Source organism: Otolemur garnettii, unplaced genomic scaffold (genome assembly GCF_000181295.1).
Source record: "Otolemur garnettii isolate 467f Iridium unplaced genomic scaffold, OtoGar3 scaffold00058, whole genome shotgun sequence".
Lineage (NCBI taxonomy): Eukaryota > Metazoa > Chordata > Mammalia > Primates > Galagidae > Otolemur > Otolemur garnettii.
In genome coordinates, this window is record NW_003852453.1 from 5,525,857 (window position 1) to 5,539,629 (window position 13,773).

A 13,773-nucleotide genomic window follows, 5' to 3' on the forward strand; every position below is an offset into this window, starting at 1 on the left:
CATCCTTCTTAATGGCTGCATAGTATTCCATGGTGTACATATACCACAGTTTGTTGATCCATTCGTGGATCGATGGGCACTTGGGCTTCTTCCATCCTGCCCTACTCTTACTCTACTGCCACTGACAACCGTGTTACCCCCAAAATAAGACACTGTCTTATATTTATTTTTTCTCAAGAAGACACACTAGCACTTCTTTTCAGGGGATGTCTCATTTTTATTAAGTATAATACAACAATCTACATTTATTCAAGTACAGTTAAGTCATCTTCTTCTGGAACCTGACAAGGGGAGCCAACCTTGTTGATGGGGCTGGCGCTAGTGATGCAGGAACTCCTTTCCCCTAGCCGTTGGCATGTGCATAATAGGATGCCTGCAACTGCGGTTACCACATGCACACCCACACAAGTGCGAAGGCTTGGAGAAAGGAGCTGTGGCAGATAAAAGGTATACCAGTCTTCCTTAGCTCTCTGTGCCAAAATGCAGGGCGTGGCTATGCAATACACGACATAGCGACGCCTATCACTAGGTCTTATTATCTGGGTAGGGCTTATATTTAACAAATGCATAGAAATCCTGCTAGGGCTTATTTTGGGGGTAGGTCTTATTTTCTGGAAAACATGGAAACACAAACGTGCACATGCACATACACTGTGCACACAGGCCTGCACCAGCACACACACACATGCACATATTCATGCACACGTATACACACACACACATGCACACAGGCATATTAACATCTTCCTTTATTCTCAGGTCTTCCTCATCTTCTGCCCCAGTGTTTTAGTTTCCTGTGGCTGCCATAACAAATTTCTACACATTTGCAAGCTTAAAACAACAGAAATCTATCCTCCCACCGCCTGGAGGACAGAAGTCTGAAATCAAGTTGTCAGCAGAACCAGGCTCCTTCCAGAAGTTCCAGGGGAGTTCCTGCTCCTTGTCTCTCTAGCTTCTGATTGCCCAGAAATTCCTCGGCTTGTGCTGGACCACGCTAACCTCTGCCTCCTCACTCACGTAGCCTCCTCTTCTGCCCATCTCTCTCTTGGACAACACGATGGCATTAGGGGTCCCTGCATAATGCAGGGTAATCTCCTCTTCTCAAAATCCTTAACTTGATCTCATCTGCAAAGACTCTTTTTCCAAATAAGGTCACATGTACAAATTACAGTGACTCAGACTTGAGATCTTTGGGTGACCATTGTTCATTTGTGAAACCAGGATTAGTTATTTTCCAGAAAGATGAACTATAAGAACATTCCTTTCCTTTGGGTGGAGACGACACCTACACTTACTCAGATGCTCTTCTCCCATGTTCCCACATTTCAGATCTAGAGTAGTTAAACATCAGTGTATTCCCCCAATATGTGTGTTATTCACCACATATAAGGTCAGTCCAATGTGTCATCAAGAAGAGTGAAAACAGTGTGTTCAGCAGAGGAGTTAAGTGCAGGTTGGAAAACAGCTTTGTGGGAGGTAAGAAATGAGCTGGATGGTATAGTCAGGGTGGGGCAATTTTTACCTTATTTCCAGGCACTTTGCAAAGAGAGGTATAAGGATTAGGGGGTGTTATTTGGTCTACTTGGGCTACCAAGGTTTGCACTGCCCACTACCACAGGGGCAGTAGGGCCAATAGACTGAAATTTGTGGGCCCACACTGCTTCTGTGTTGTCCAAGGTATGACCGCATGGAAGGAGACACCACCCCCCAACAGAAAGAACAACCAGGGGATAAATGTCTCCCCGCACCAGACAAATGAGAACATGGATAAAACAAGAGATTTTAAAGAGTGATTTGAATGCCTTGAATTCATAACAAAACCTCTGAACGTGATTCTGCTCAGAGAGGATAGAAAAATGCAACTGAAGTGAAGCCTTTTGGAAACGAAAAAGAAATGGCACATTTGACAAGGGTCAGCTGGCCAGGCTCCTGTGATGACAGCATTTGGGAGTATTAATATGTACCACGAGCTGTAAATGGTTGCAAAAAATGTACATGGATTTCTTGACATAATGTACAAGCTCACACCATCTGCCACTTCCAGCAGTCATGGACTGCATACTTGAAATCCTTTGTAATCACTTTCACTTAACAAGTAGTTGAGCTCCAAGCTAATTTTTGAAAATCTGCCCCCAGAACAGTTCCTTAGGGCTGTTGCTCCAGTGACCTTAAGGGGTACCTAAGATGAACAGAAATCTTCTGAAGAATGCCAAGAATTCAAAATCCCTTGTGCTGAACAGTCCACATTGGGGATGAAATTGAGCTTCTCCTATGCTAGGGTTGGCCACATACAGTAATCAGGGTAGTAGGATCCCCGCAAACCAACACCCAGCTTCCAAAAAGTCAATGGAGTTTGCTCAAGGGGGTTAAAAAGAATTTTTTTAAGGACACTATTAAAATTTACTTTTAATACTTCTTTGGGGAAGGGAATACCACACTTTTAGTCAATGAAGAGAAACGTTTTTACAGTAGCCTCTGATTTTTAATACCTATTATTCCATGAATTCATAGGGAAAAGATTTCAGTGGGGAAGCACCTTGCCATTGAATGTGACAAAGCTTTGTGTGATGATGATGCCATGAATTCATGGGGAATACTTTCCACCACCTTATATCACTGTTACATGGGATCTCTTGGTTATCCTGTGAGCTCTGCTATACATCTATTAGGCCTTGAATTCATAGGGAATGGGTTCCAGGAGCTCAGGCTCCTTTCCATGGGTTCTCACACAGTGAGTTTCTCTGGGTGGAGCAGCTGGCGCTTCAGTTGAACCCAGGTGCCTTTCTCTTTGGCTTCCTTCTTTTTCTGATCATTTTCCTTCATGCATTCCAGGAAGCTATCTCGGCTCTGAGAGTGCTTAATATGCTCAGTATGAACATTAAATTTCTTAGCAAGAATCTTACCCTTAACTTGTTTATAGCAATGCCAACAGTATGCAGGGTGACATTGTAGACTCTTCCAGTTTGCCATGGTGACGTCTATGTGGCATGCTTTTCTGAACATTACCCATTCCCTTGATGTCTACAATATCACCTTTCTTATAGATATGCATACATGTGGCCAAAGGGACAACTCCATGTTTTCTAAAAGGCCTAGAGGACATTATTGGGTGCCTTCCTCTTTCCCTTTGCGATTGTCATTTTGGCAAATTACTGGAAGATGACATCTCTGGCTAAAAGGGGAGAAAAGAATTTTTAATATAACATGCTCTCTACACAGAAGCCAACTACTCTTTGTCAAGAGACTCAAGATCTATTTGACTCAAGGGGGTATGATTCCAACATTAGAGGGAAATATGGTGGTACTGGACTTGCTATCGTCTGACCCTGCATACCTCAAACGGAGTTTTCTGGATTTCCTAATGATTACAAAATATTTCTAAGGAAAATTTTGATTATACCAAGTTTTTGCCTTACATCGTTAAGCATAAGCGCAATCTTAAGAGTTAAACCTTTGTAATATTCTTCCCACATGCCCCGCTTTGACACCTGGTGAGAATATCTAAGAAGAGACGTCAAATAACCCTTGTTAGCAGACATGAGGGTCTCTGTGGTACTCTCCAGCTTACACTGGGTTTCTTTTGTTCTCTTGGCAACATTTTGCCAAAAGGTCAGCTTCTAGGCCCCAATGACAGGACTTTCTAGGAGGGAAATACACATTTTTCCCATCATCAAAAAGACCATGAGAGAGAACAAACCCCAGATCAGTATATGCACCTCACATACCCTGAACAACAAGAACTGGACCGCTAACTGGCTTCTACACAGGGGCAATTACCTCATGAGATCTTCACCTACGGGCCACAGATGTTTGTCCCTCCCCCAACAGTGAGGTCTTTGGGGTCATCTTGGCCAAACAAACTGATCTGACCACTAGATTCCAGGGCTCTTTATTAGCTCATAGATTTATTCTCCCTAGAATGATCTTGTCTCCCACAAAGCCTCAAATGTATCTGTAACTACAACAATCTCTGTAGTTTATTCATCAAACCAAATTTACAACTGATAATAATCTTTGGAACAGGCGAGACTATGCTCCGGTTAACAATTCCAAAGCTCTGGGACTGAAAGCAGATGTCAGAACCACAGCACACACCCATCCTGGATTAGCAGAGGAGCCCAGGCTGTTGCAGTCACCCAGAGGTTCAGGCGGATGTAACAGCCACCACCCCAGATCTTGCCAGTCACCATGCTGGGGGAAAGGAAGCTCTGGACACTCTTGCACCAGAAACAGAAATACTCTAGCCTAGAAAAGACCAATGTTACTTCACTTACAACTATCGAGCTGAACTGTTGCATGGCCCCATCCAACCATTAGGGACACAGGAAGTTCAATCTTACCACATGCCTGGAGGGCAGGGAGCTGGCAATGTTGGTGAGGATGGCTGAGGACGGCTACATTCATTTAAGATATGACTCGCACTTTCCTTGCCATCTACCCCAGGCATCTTAAAAATCTCAAACCAGTCTGTTAGATCAGATCTTGTGAATTCAATGCTGGGGCAGGAAAAAGCCTTAGAGCTGGTAGGTTGTTCAGAGTAGTGGAAAAGCATTAGTGCCCAAGAAGAAATGTTGCCCCTTGCTGGTGTGTTTTCATCCTCTATCATGGTTAGAGGTCAACGAGCTTTCCAAAATTCTTACCTGACAGTCTTCATTCTTGACTTTGGTTCTCATACATTTCCCCTCAAGTTCTCTACCTCCCTTCCTTTCCAAGAACTGTTGTATTCAGGTGGGAAGTAACATTTCTCTCCAGAGCCTTATTATTAATATATAAATCATAAAAAAGACAGCATGAGGGTAGGCTTCAAAAGCAGAGTTATGTGTTCCATTTTACAGATGAGGAAAAACTGAGGCCCAGAGAAGAAAAGTTATTTTTCAAGATCAGAGTCACACCTTCTGATTTTGAGACCGCTTCACTCTCCACTAACTATGGATCAGAAAAGGGGTTTCTTTCGCCTAAGAACAAATTCGAAACAGGAACTGAAACACAGAGAAAGAAGAGAGGATAGAAATGGAGGGATTTCTTGAAGAAAAAAATTGGAGATGCTTTTCCATACTCAAGATTCCCCAAAAAGTCATGTTTTACAAGGTCGATGAGTGGCGGCCCCATTTCTCCCCCTTCATTCTTTTTACTCACACACAAAAGGATGTAAGTTCAACAACATCAGGATAGGAAACCATCTCACTGAGCATTTGAACATGGCTGGTCATAAAGGAAACTGACCACTGACTCAGTAGTTATGAGGAGGAAAGGGAGAAACAAGGGTTACTGTGGACATTTTCCCTATGAATGGAGTTTTCTTTCCCAGGGAGTGGTAATCTCATTCATATTCATAAAACAGAGTGCAAAATCAAATGATAAATAATATATCTGGCCTCGGCCACCCACCTCTTCATAAGTACAAATTGCATCCTAACCTCTCTTGTAGCCCTTTGATATTTGACAGATATGGAAAGTAAATATCAGTCATATAGAACATCTGTGTAATCTTGGAGAGGGTTAGAGTCATGCAAATAATAATACTAGATTAGGGGCTGGAGGCTAAAGGCAGTATTAACTTTAGGTCATCATTTGAAAGCTAGACCTGTAACCTGTCCTTCTGATCACACTAGTCTTCTGTCCTCTGATTACACGTGTTGTGGCTTTCAATGGAAGGGATGAGGCATTTTAGAGAAGCAAGAAAAGTGGTCTTGTCAATTAGAGCAGCTATTTAATGCTAATTGTGCTTTAGAATTCTCACTAACAACAGTGTTAGAGACCCTAATTAATACACCACGGTTCACGGAGATATGATGAAACCTGAGATGTTACTAATGCCAGTCTAATAGCTAGTCCAGTTGTGATGTGGACTGGCTCAGAGTTAGAATATTAAGCACCAGACAGAAAAGAAATTAGCATTCTTCAGTCTCACTGTGCAGCAGGACTAAGGGCTGGCCAGAACTGCAGAGCTATGGTTGAAGACACATTAAACCCCTGAAAGGGGAATCTTGCTTTTCACATCTTTCAATAAATGGAGGGACCTTTCAAGTGTTGTCAATCTGGATGAACTCAGCAGGGAGTTGAGTCTGGGAATGTTCACCCTCATGTTCAAACTGCAAACAGACAAAGACAGTTGCAAGGTAGCTTCCAAAGGCCAACTGCTATTTCTCATCTGGAAGATAAATCTGAACATAGACCTATAAAAAAAGGGAAATGAATTTGATAGAATTAAGGGCTTCCCACAGCTGGACGCAGTGGCGCACACCTGTAATCCTAGCACTTCGGGAGGCTGAGGCAGGAGGATCCGTTCAGGCCAAGTGTTTGAGACTAGCCTGAGCAAGACTGAAATCCTGTCTTTACCAAAAAATAGAACAAATTAGTGAGGCATAGAGGCGTGTGCCTCTCCCACCTACTTGGGAGGCTGAGACAGGCGGATCACTTGACCATAGAAGTTGGAGGCTGACTGTCCTCCAGACTGTCTCAATAAATAAATAAATAAATAAATAAATAAGCTTTCCTTGAGAGGAGGGGAGAATTTGCACGTGTGAATAGGTGCTTATTGTTGACAGCTGTGAAAAAAAACACGGCCACACACACTCACACACCCCTTTCTTCAGCTGTCATTCCACCCGGCCACACTCTGCAGAGTGGCATCAGCTCTATCACCCCCTCCATTCCCTCGGTAGAGCCCCTTTCATCACACGTCTCAGAGGGACGAGAGATGGTTGCAGATGGTAAAACAAACTCCCTGCATTTAACTTGAATTTGTGTCAAGAGTTTTGTACAATAGATTTGGGCACAGAGACAATGGAATATGGAGATTTTGTATGTCTACTTGTATTATTTTAATTTTTTTTAATTTTTTAAATACTTGTGTCATTCCCCTGCTCTTCTTTGGCCTCTATGTGCTGCGTCACCCTTCCACGTCACATCTCCCTGCGCAGACGTTGAAATCTTAGGTGGACCACAGGATGCAAGAGGAGGGGCCGAGGTCTTGACCAATGGTAAGAGCCAGTCAGGAATTTTAATCAAGTGAGGTTCCTTTTCTCAGAGGCATGGACCAGTATTTTCCCATTCTGTGCTGCTGTTCCCCCAAGGGTACCAATGACTGTCCCCAGTTCCTCCTAAGGATGTTACAGAGAGGGAAGCATATGAATTCTCTTGGAGGGTGGAAAGGTGTTAGGTAAAAATTGGATGTTGTTGATCAACCCTGAGGTGAGGTGAGAAGTAAGAGTTGAGAAGGAGAAGTGAGAGAGAAAAGAAGGGAGGGTCCTGTCTATGCAGAACCTCACTCCTTCTAGCCCCTGCTTTGCATACATAAACAGCCCCCAGGCTCCCATGGAAGAAGCTCAGATATGGTCTCCCATCCAAGTACTAACCAGGCCCGACCCTGCTTAGCTTCCGAGATCAGACGAGAGAAACATAATATCCATGCAGATGGGAACAAATGAAGCCTTCCCGGCAAAATTGATAACCTGAGCAAGTTGAAATTTGCATGGGTGGATCAGAAAGGACGCTGGCAACTGAAATAATGGATCATAACATAGTCTGTCTCAAAACTTTCATAGTGACCTATGTGCCAGAGGCTTCCCACAGTATGGTTCACAACCAGAGTGGTATAGGAGAGAGAACAGACCATGCTGGGGGCCACGGGTTAGCGCAAGACTCCCAGGATCCTAAATTCAAAGTTGGCTCTCCAGGTCATTAGGAAGATACACTGGTCAACACAGGTGCATACAGCATATTTTATATAAAAGTTTGTTAGACTCGGCGCCTGTAGCTCAGTGACTAGGGCACCAGTCACATTCACTGGAGCTGGTGGGTTCAAACCCAGCCCAGGTCTGCCAAACAACAATGACAACTACAATGAAAAAATAGCCAGGCGTTATAGCAGGTGCCTGTAGTCCCAGCTACTTGGGAGGCTGAGGCAAGAGAATCGCTTAAGCCCTAGAGTTTGAGGTTGCTGTGAGCTATGATACCACAGCACTCTACCAAAAGCGACTTAGTGAGACTCTGTCTCAAAAAAAGTTGTTAGCTTAATTTATAACTTTTAAATGTTTAGCTGTATGGTCATGGGCCTCTATTTACACTCTTGTCAGGGTCCTAAAAATATTAGAAGTGGGTCTAGAATCCAGGGTCAATCAGATAGGGGAAACATAGAACTAACCAGAGTTAATCAGGATGTCTTGAAGCCTTAAATATACCCAAGAAGGGAGCGTGCCATATTTCTTTCATTCCAAAATGCCCTTTCTTTTCCTTTTAACATTTTCACATTTCCAAAACGAGAATGTATATTACGATTGTATCTGGCCAGAAAGCAGCAGTGCCTGAACAAGCATTGAAACTTGCACGGTGGGTGTCAGTGGCTGGAAGGAAATCACAGAGACTATGTCTTTGAGAAATATTTTACTTCCTAAACTCCTGATGACACAAGTAAGTTCCCACGTGAAAAAACACAAATATCGAGGACTCAAACAGTGACCCTGAAGGGTGAAACTCACACGAAGAAGTTTAAAGAAACCTGAGCAATTGAACTTGTTGGAGGTTCCTCCTCTGTAGGCAGGCACAAGAATGATGATGATAAAAATCTATATTTACATAAATATTATAGAATTTTCAAGAGCTGTGCTATGTAAAGTAGAAATTCTAAATGTTAAGGAACAGTTGTTTCTTGGCTCAGCAGCTAGCACTTTGTCTTCCTTAGCGGAACATAAAGTAATGGCATGCATTTATTTAACGCTATTTTAGATTCTAAGAAATATAATGGTGTGCAAAGTTTCTCAGATGTGTTTGAACAGGAGGGCTGTTTTTTTCCCAAATCATTAAGCGAGACTTGCTTCTCCTAGAGCGTGCTTTGAGAAGGTTGTATTAAGTTATGGAGTACTAAGAGGTGAGGGCTACAAGGAGCTTCAAAGGACCCAAACATCCTCATTCTCAAGATAGGAAAATCAAGGCACTGAAGGAGCAGTAACTTTCCCAAGTTTGCACCGCACATCACTGGCAGGTGTAAGAGCAACAGCCAGGGAGTCCGACTCCTGACATAACATGTTTATACGAGACCATCAAATTCTTACTGGATTGTATCAAACTGACCCAACTAGACTTGATCAATGAGTGTTTCTGACCCAACTAGACTTGGTCAATGAGCGTTTCTGACCCAACTAGACTTGGTCAATGAATGTTTTACTCTTTTGTATCTTGACAAATTCAAAACTTAGTTATAACTCTATTTTGCTTTTGAGACAAAGTCTCACTCTGTCACCCTGGATAGAGTGCTGTGGCATCAGCCACCTTCACAGAAACCTCAAACTCCTAGATTCAAGCAATCCTCCTTCCTCAGCCTCCCAAGCAGCTGGGATGACAGATGCCTCCCACAAGGCCTGGCTAACTTTTCTATTTTTAGTAGAGATAGGGTCTCACTCTTGCTCAAGGTTGTTTTAAACTCTTGAGCTCAAGCAATCCTCCCAAAGTGCTAGGATTACAGGCATGAGCCCCCACAACCCATTTGTTAATCATCAGTGTAAAACTGAAATAGTTGGCAAACACAGAAAATTCATCCAGAGGTCTGTAAGTCCACAGATCTGGGAAGCTCAATGAACCAGACGCAGAATAATATCAGGAAAACTACACCAAGCACATCATAATCAAATTCCTGAAAGCCAAGGATTAAAAAAAAAAAATCTCAAAAGCAGACAGAAAAAATAAGCATAGGTTAAAAGTATCGAAAAAATATATAAAGCAAACATAAATCAAATGAAAGCTGCAGCCAGTGACTTCATTAACATCAGACTAAGTAACTTCAGAATAGAAGCGGCACCAGGAATCTCTGATTATGAATCTAATGTTATTACAGATATTACAATATCCATTATCTAATGATAGACATGTAATTATCAAGATCTCCTAATCCTACACATATAGGACCCATAACATCTTTGACATATATGGAGCCAGAATCTATCTAAAAGGAGAAATAGAGAGATGCATAATTACAGTTGGAGGTTTCAACCATCCCCTCCCAGTAACCGATGGATTGAATAGTGAGAAAATCTGTGAGGACACACTTGGAAGTGTGCGCATCAGTCTTTTGAGAAGCTTAATTTGAATGTGGGCTCTGACCCCATAAAGGAATGACACAGACTCTAGAAGCGCTGCTCAGGGCACGGTATGGCCAGCGTCTCAGCTTTGTAAAGAATCCACAAATCGTTCACCAGCTGCTCTCCACCTCTGCCCAAAGCATTTAAGAAGCTATCATGAATTTTTACAGGGAGTTTGCCATCAAATGACTGAAATATGCAGGGGACAAAAAAGTTCATTAGGACACATAAGGAGTGAAAAATTCATGCTCCCCTTCTAGTGTCCTTCACCTCTGGAGAGTGATAAACGTGTGTTAGATGACCCCACTGGTAGCTGCCGATGATGTGGCCCCCGGAGGATCACGCTTCCAGGGTCTCCTTCCCACAGTCACGAGCACCTTGGTCATGTGGGACCTTGGCCAATGGGACTTCGGCAAGCATGTCACAGGTAGAGGTTTCAATGGCACTCACAGATTGGTTCTTACCCTCTCTCTTGATACTGTCGGAACCCAGTCACCATGTTGAAAAAAAAAAAAAGGCTAGCTTTAGAGAGACATGTGGCCCAATTAATAGCCAGCCAGAACCAACTATTAGACTTGTGAGTTAGGCCACTGTACTCAGCCAGATCCAGGCAGATGACCAGACGCACTCCTACAAGAAACCACACGATAAAACAGAACTGACACAATAAAACCGTTTCTTGGAGTTTGAGGGGGGGGGTTACTAGGTAGCAAGGGATAACTTGTTGTACCCTCAAGCAATGAACCAGCTCTGCACCAAGAAAGGCAGGCACAGCATCCACTCCCCTGATTACTCAGAAGAGACACGGAATGGGTCTTCTTAAGTGCTGCCTAGAAATTCCGAGTTCACCTCCTGGCGCAGCCCCTCTCTCGGCTCAGCGAATCAGTGTTAATAAAGCACATGTACCATAATTCCCCCGATGCCCTTCTAGGCAGAACTTTTTGGTTAGGGAAAGAAAAAGAAACTTAATTTTAAGCTTTAATAACCTTCCAATTAGGTTGTTTCTGTTAACATTAATATTTAATCATGACATTACTGTGACTATTTTAGAATTGAGCTGAAATGAAGTAAAAATGTTTGATCATAAATAATTTCATTATTAAAGATAATCTTGGTTATGTATGTTCCTGTGCCTATCTTTTATTAAGTTTACTTTTCATGTTGACATTTTTAAGGGCATAATTGTATGTTTTCGTTCTTAGTAATATTGTTATCATATATTAATTATGGCATCATGCCAGGAACTCTAGTAATGAAATTCTTTAGTTTTTTTCTACCTTGAGCCGGAATAGGCAATCTCTTTCACAACTAACAGATAGATGACCGACTTTGAGCTCTAAATTTATTCCCCAAATTATTTCCTCTCCTTTCTAATTTGTCCAGAAGCATCACTGGTCTTGATTTATGGAAAAATCAGGGTAAACAGGGTGAGAGGGATGATTATCTGGCCCCTTTCTTCAGAAGTTTCTTGGCGGTCACTCATGTCACTTGAAAAAATGGTGGCATGGTTGGCAAAATAATTCACCCAGAGATGTCCACGTCCTAATCCTGGGAACCTATAAATATGTTACCTTACATGGCAAAAGGGACTTTGCAGATGTGATTAAGTACTGAGAGATGGAGAAATTATTCAGGATTATCTGGCTGGGCCCAGTGTAATCAGTGGTCCTTAAAAAATGGAAGAGGGTGAAGGGAGGGTGATTGGTGGGACCACACCTATGGTTCATCTTACAAGGGTACATATGAATCTTTCTAAATGTAGCATATAAATGCCTTAACACAATAACTAAGAAAATGCCATGAAGGCTATGTTAACTAGTTTGGTGAAAATATTTCAAATTGTATATAAAACCAGCACAGTGTACCCCATGACTGCACTAATGCACACAGCTATGATTTAATTTAAAAAATAATAATTTTAAAAAAAATGGAAGAAGGAGGCAGGAGAGATAGTCAGAGAAGAAGATATGGCAGTCAAAGCAAGATCCAGGTGATACAATGTGAGAACTCAACTCATCATTGCTGACTTTGAAAACAGAGGAAAGGGGCCATGCATCCAGGAATGGGGCAGTCCCTAGAAGATGAAAAAATCAAGGAAATACATTCTTCCTAAAACCTCCATAAAGGAACACATCCCTTGCTGACACCTTGATTTCAACCCAGTGAGTCCTGCATCAGGCTTCCGGACCACAGAATTGCAAGATAATAGATTTGTGTTCTTGTAAGGCACTGAGCTTGGGGGAATTTGTTACAGCAGCTACAAGAAACTGATACTGGTGGTGTTCCCCAGAGCAGAGGTTCCCCAGCTTTTTGGCAGCAGGGACTGTTTTTCTGGAAAACAGTTTTTCCAGGGGTAGGAGGGTTGAGACAGGAGGCAGAGCTTAGGTGATGATGTGAGATGTGAGTGGTGGGAGTGACTGTAAATACAGATAAAGCTTCACTCTCTGGCCTGCTTTGCAGCTCAGTTCCTAACAGGCCACAAATTGGAAATTTTGTGGCACCAGAAACCAGTTTCACGAAAGACAATTTTTCCACTGTGGGGAGAGGACAAGAGGCAGAGCTCAGCCAATGACTCTGTGTGGCCTGGGGGTTGGGGACCAAAGCCCTCAGAGCACCCTGGTCAGAATCCCAGCAACCTTTATGAGCTATGTAACTGAGGGCGAGCTGTTTAACCCTTCTAAGATTCAATTTTCTCATCTGTAAAATGAGGATAATAGTGGTTATCATATGAAATTATTAGGATAATTAAATGACATAATTTGCATAGAAAGCTCTTAGGCTACGGCCTAACACATTTTAAGCACTTGTTAAAGGTCAATTATTGTTGTCATTATTAAACACTGCTGGAGCAGGCTGTGCTATGGTTCACATTTATTTGTGTCCTTCCCTGTTAAAGGACCCCACACTGTCTTCTCTATGGGGTCTTAGAGCAGAACTGCAGTATATAAAAGAGATACAAATGCTCACTGACATAAGTCCTTGAGAGTTGGGGGTTATTTGTTTTCCTAGAAAAATTAATAAACATACCCCTTAGAGGTACTATTTAGTCTGCCAACTCTCGCGCACACACACACATTCCACCCTCTGCAAAAACTACACTTTGATCACAGCTGCCTGATATTCACATTAGTATTGTGTGACTGGCAGCTCCCTAAACATAATTAATTCAACCACAGATGAACCCTGAACCTTACTTGGGCCACATAAAATTCCTTTCCAAAAAATTTGATATACTGGCCTAGGAGCTGCTAGAGATAAGCTATGCCTGTGCCTAGAGTTAAGGAATTTTGGAATAATGGGAAGCCTTAAGAATTATGACCTGAACAGCTTGAACGCAGCAGCTGGAGAAGTAGGAAAAGAAGAGTAGAGATACGAGAAAACACGCGGCTGCATGAGTCCCAAATTCCTATTCCTGGACCTGGTCCACCTCGAGGCCCTCAAGATATGCTCCAAGAGACCCTGCAATTCCTTTATTAGGTATATCCCCAGATGACCAAAAATCGCATTACAACAAATATATTTGTATCGGAATGTTTATTGCAGCCCAATTCATAATTGCCAGGTCATGGAAAAAGCCCAAGTGCCCATCGATCCACGAATGGATCAGCAAACTGTGGTATATGTACACCAGGGAATACTATGCAGCCATTAAGAAGGATGGAGACTTTACATCCTTCATGTTCACATGGATGGAGCT

At 42.5% G+C, this 13,773-nt stretch overlaps 1 pseudogene; it reads right to left on the reverse strand.

The window, feature by feature from the left end:
- Positions 1-2,665: 2,665 nt before the first annotated feature.
- On the reverse strand, positions 2,666-4,654 carry LOC111726240 (annotated as a pseudogene).
- Positions 4,655-13,773: the final 9,119 nt, after the last annotated feature.